This window comes from Arvicanthis niloticus, chromosome 19 (assembly GCF_011762505.2).
Source record: "Arvicanthis niloticus isolate mArvNil1 chromosome 19, mArvNil1.pat.X, whole genome shotgun sequence".
Lineage (NCBI taxonomy): Eukaryota > Metazoa > Chordata > Mammalia > Rodentia > Muridae > Arvicanthis > Arvicanthis niloticus.
The window spans coordinates 31760297-31766296 of NC_047676.1; positions in this window are offsets into that span (position 1 = coordinate 31760297).

Consider the following 6000-nt stretch of genomic DNA (forward strand, 5'->3'; position numbering starts at 1 on the left):
ATGCAACAGCTGCAGATTTCCATTCATTCTCCTGGCCCTCTGACCCTCTCTGTCTCTCCCCATACCTGATCCTAATCACCCATACCTCTCCCCATCACTTCTCAAACTCAGTTCCCTCTCTCCTTCTGCAGCCTATGACTATTTTATTCCTGCTTCTAAGTGAGATTCAAGCATCTCCACTTCTTCTTCAGCTTTTTTGGATCTGTGGAGTGTATCATAGCTATCCTGTTCTTTACGGCTAATATCCACATATCAGTGAGTACATACCATGCATGTACTTTTGGGGCTGGGTTACCTCACTCAGGATGATATTTTCTAGTTCCATCCATTGGCCTGAAAAATTCATGATGTCCTTGTTTTTAACAATTGAATAGTATTCCATTGTGTAAATGAACCACATTTTCTGTATCCATTGTGGGATTACATACTTGAACAGCCATTCTGATGGTTTCTCAGAAAATTGAAAATAGTTCTACCTGAAGACCCAGCTATACCTCTCCTGGGCATATACCCAAAAAATGTTCCACCATTCAACAAGAATATGTGGTCCACTATGTTCATAGCAGCTTTCTTCTTAATAGCCAAAAACTGGAAACAACCCAGATGTTCCTCAACTGTAGAATGCAGTTGTATATGCTGAGCTTTGGCACATAGAAACTGTCCTATCCAGACTCATTTACATACAAAAAGGAGAAATTCTATGTAAAAGAACAACTCTGAAATTTTAAGATGTGCTAATATTCTTTCAAGGGGGAAACAAAAACCAAAACCAGTCTGCTACTAAAAGGTTGAACTTTGTCCAGCTGAACACTCCAGGTCATCTTAAATGTCAGCACTGTCCTTTAGTTCTTTGTTTTCTGGTTGTTGATGGTTTTTGGTTTTGTGTGTGTGTGTGTGTGTGTGTGTGTGTGTGTAAAACTAATTTCTTCTTTTTTTTCATAAAGAAGTCAAATAGGATATAACCATTTCTTTGTTGCCTCCTAAGCTGAAAAAGCTTCTAAGTGATAGACACATCTGGTATTTCCCCATTACTGCCTTCCATACCTTAATTTTACTATAAAAATAGCTATTATTCATTAATAATTTATGCACATATTGTATGTGTTATTCAAGCTAAGATTCATGAAATCTTTAACACTTAAAGAAGACACTTCTATTTTTCCAATGAAGAAACAGATACATTAAATAACTTGCAAGGGACCATGGGTAGAAAGTCTAGAGCTTATACTTAAACTCAAGGTATTTGCTTTTGGTGTCAGGAATCTGCCCACAATGTCATGGAGCAAAACTTGTAAATGTGTTAAATACTTCAGCTAACATCCAGAAGTATACAGCTTCAAAAGATATTCCTAAGGTGGGAATTTTATTTTAAATTTTTATTTTCAAGATTATAATATAATTATACCATGTTCCCTTTCCTTTCTTCCTCCAGTCCGTCTTATATACTTCTCCTTCCTCACTTTCAAATTAATTTTATTATATTGTATATTATATTGTATCTATCTTTTATATATGTATATACATATATATACATATATGTCTTTATCTATGTATATACATATATATACATATATCTATCTTTATATGTGTACATACATATATAAAGATAGATAGATAAATATAATACATATATTCAACTTGCTCAGTTATATATTATATAATGTTATTTGTGTCTACAGTTCTAGAAGTCTGTATAGTACTTGAACATGTGGTAAGACAGGAAAGGCTGAGCTTGTGCGACCTCAAAGGGAAGATCAGCTTCTCCAGGAAGTCCTTTGAACAGACTAATAGGATATGAAGCTGTCTTAGTTGCATTCTATTGCTGTGAAGACTATGACCAAGGCACTTTTATAAAAGAAAGCATTTAATTGGAGGGTCACTTACAGTTCATAGTTTGTCAGTTATCATCATGATGAGCAGTGTGGTGACAAGAAGAAAGAAATTGTGCTGGAGCAGTAACTGAAAACTTACATACTGATAGAAAGGTAGAGGGGGAGGAGGGAGAGGAGAGAGAAAGAGAGAGAAACAGAGAAACAGAGAAAGAAACAGAAAGAGAAAAAGATAAACAGAGACAGACAGAAACAGAGGGAGAGATAGAGAGACACAGAGATAGAGAGACAAACAGATAGGGAGAGAAAAGAAAAGAGAAGGAAAGGGAGAGAGACAGAGAAAGACAGATACAGAGAGACAGACAGAAATAGCATGGGAAAGAAAGCCAGTAAAATAGAAAGACAGACAGAGACAGAAAGAGAAAGAGAAACACAGACAGAGAGACCAACAGAGCCATAGACAGAGAGACAAAAAGATACAGAGACAAAGAGACATGGGAGAGAGAGCCTGGGCCTGGTCTGGGGTTTTGAAACATTAAAATCCATGCCAAGTGGCACATCTATTCCAACAAGGCCACATCTTTTAATCCTTCCCAAACAGTTTCACTAATTGGCTATCAAACATTCAAACACAGAGGCCTATAGGGGTCGTTATCATTCAAAGCACCACAGAGGCCATTCACCATTTTTTTCTTCTGTAGTAAATGCTTTGTGGGTAGTAAGAACCCACAAAAGCCTTCCTGTGTGTACTTTTATATCATAAAATGATAGTTGTCTCTATTCTTTAAATGTTATTAGTCAGTAACTGAAGTTTTTGTTCTCCACATTGTTCCATTCATAAACTGTACAGTTGATGCCTGTGGGTTAAAAGAGCCCTTGGTGGTATCTGGCTTTGATAAAGGAAAAAGAGGATGCTGCCCTTTGCAGGTAGAAAAGAAGAAATTGGATAAATTTTTGACTGTTTTACAACACTGTCTAATGTTAGCTTCTTTCTTGGTTCAGCAATAAAAGCAATTTACTGGGACAGATTTTTCAGTCCCAAGATCAATAGAAACACTGTATAGTTCCAAGCAAACTTGTCTGGTTGGACATCCTATTACCCATGTTTTTCCACCTGTCCAGTCTTTTCCTGTTAATTACCCATGCTCTGAAGCTAATACCTTCATCTCTTGATGGGTTGATGGGTGAAGAAGCTATAATGGGAACAAATGATGAAAATCAACTGACAATATAAAACAGCAAATGACTGATTCACGGAGCTACTGGAAAACAATCTCAAGCGTATGATGCTCAGTACAATGCCAGATTCAAACTGGCACTATGTACAAACCCGTTTGACAGACATCTGTTAATATTTTTCTAAATCACTAAGTAATGTATAGCAAACACTGTACAAATCTATGTATGCAATAAAATCCATAGTATTTTGTATGGACAAAAATTTATATTACTTATTTGCAGGACAATTTTTTAAATAAAGTAAATTCACTTATAGGAATTATTGTTAAAAGTAACATGTTGTCATCACATTCATGTCATAAAACAAGAAACACTATCAAGAACAAGAAATCAAGAAACACACATTCCATTTTTATTATTATTCTTTAACAATGTATAAGTGACTGTAATAAATGTTTGGTCATTTTTAGCCCCCAATACTCATATTATTTCCCTCCCTCTCTAAATTAAACCCTTCTTCTTGCCTTAATTTTGATGAGGTATATGTATTTGTGTGTGTGTGTGCGTGCGTGTGTGTGTGTGTGTGTGTGTGTGTGTGTGTGTGTGTGTCCCATTGAGTTAACTGTAATTATTTTCATGAACTTGAGTGGAAGGTTATTTACTGGAACATAGGCAACTTAAAATTGGCTATATCACTAAAGAGAAAGATAACTTTCCACCAACAATAATTAACTACCCATAGTCCTTCAGTGAAAATGGAGTCTCATACGCTCCTCCAGCAGATATGCTGAAATGAGGATGCCCAATCTTGTGCAAGTCTTATGCAAGTAACCACAGATGTATTGAGTTTATGAATGCAACAGCTGTGCTGTGTCCCCAAAACACTGTCTTGCATGGTTCCTTCATAGCCTCTGCTCTTGCATTCTATGCACACACGTTCTCTCTCACAATGACCCTGAGTGTTTGACACAACATCCTGTTTAAGACCAATAACTCTTCAGACATTTACTCTCCTCACTTTAAAAAGCTGTGAATCTCTGTATGAATGATTTGCCCACTAATCAAAAGATAAGGCTCTCTGACAGCAACTGAGAGCAGCATTCATCTATGGCTATATATATTAAGTATTTGTAGGGCAGAAATCTGAGTTCGTATATAAACTTTCTAAATTGCTCAGTGTTTTGATTTATAAAATGAGAATCATAAGCCAATTCTCAGAAAATCGTTTGACTCAGCTATAGAATTCTTTGAAGCTGTCAGGCTGCAACGTACGGAATTCCCCCAAGTTGTTTGCCTAAATGAAGCATTAGCAAAGACTGAGGTTATCTAAGGGTGGCAGTTGGAAAGGGCAGACATCAAATGAGAGTATTTCCTAATGTAAGATGTTCACTAAAGAGGAAGTACTAATAAATACCGTTTCCACCAGAAAAAAGAAGAGTGGATTTCAGATTTAAAGAATACCATACATAACATCTCTTAACTTCATATTTTGAAACAAAAATTAGGCATACTTATGGTATACCATGTGACATTTTATATATATATATATATATATATATATATATATATATATATATCATATTATGTTCAAATAAGAGTTAATTTAACTATACCTCAGGGATACATCATATCTTTGTAATACAAATATTCTAAACCATTTCTTTTACATTTTTTTAAATTCTCATAGTATTGTTATTTTCTATAGCACCCTACTATGCAATAGAATATCAAGTCTTACTTTTCTAACTCTATATAATTTGCTGCCTATTGACTGACTTTCCCCAGCTTATCTTCCATTTAAATTTTTAAAACAATTTTCCCCTTGTTGTTCAAAACTCACTTAAAAATAAATGGGAAGAGTGAGAGAAAATCATCTTTCCCTTTGCCAGAAACTAAGCTTCCACGTTTTGTTTTTGTCTATAACAATAGACATAGGATGAGAAAGATGGGACTTTTTAGGCTAACAGAGCAATGTGAAGTTACTCACGTGGTGTATACTGAATCTGAAAGCAGCAGAGCTGCTCATAGCTTCTTAGAAAAACTCCAGAATACAAAAACTTACTGTTTCCATTATAGTGGAATGTCCCTTAAATTTTTGGTCTCCATTTCTAACTGAGATTGTTCTGTGAAGCCAAAGGAAAAGAAAAAGGTCCCTTCAGTGCACTTTAAGGAACCTTAAATGACATTATAGCAGAAACTGGCCAATAGATCAATGTCATGCTTGAGACCAGGGGAAAACTTCAGAAATGGTTAAAAGGAAGTGTGGAGATGGCAAATTGCTTTGAATGTTTCCTTTAATATCTAAAATATCCAATGGTAGACTTATTCTAATTGGAATCTAATATTAAATCAATATATAGAATATTGAAGGTCAAATATGGTGTGTTGATTAGTTTTATGTCAACTTGATGAGATAGTCATCTGAGAGGAGAAAAGTTTAGGTAAAAAAAAAAAATGCTTCCATAAAATCAGGCTATAGGGCATTTTCTTTTAAAGTGACTAAGAGGCATCAACCATTGTGAGTGGTACCAGCCCTGGGTTAGTAGTCCTGGATTCCATAAGAAAGCAGGCTGAGCAAGACATGAGGAGCAATCCAGCAAGCAGCACCCCTCCATGACTTCTGCGTTAGCTTCTGCCTCTAGGTTTCTGCCCTGTCTGAGTTCCTGTCCTGACTTTCTTCAATGATAAACAGTGATTTGGAAGCATAAGCCAAATAAAGCCTTTCCTCCCCAAGTTACTTTGGCCATGATGTTTAAACAAAGCAGTGATAACCCTAAGACATATGGTATGCCAATTCTCAAGATTTAATATTTAGAAATATTTGAGTGCTTAAAGACAAATATCCAATTCACTTGAGCTTGATTTATTTTCATTGCAGTCACCAGACTAGCATCCTAAGAGCCTCTTCATGTACTGTGTTGGGATTATTGAGCCTATTGAATTTTTCTGCAATAAAAGTATCTTATAACAGGAAATTTGAATTATGTGGCAG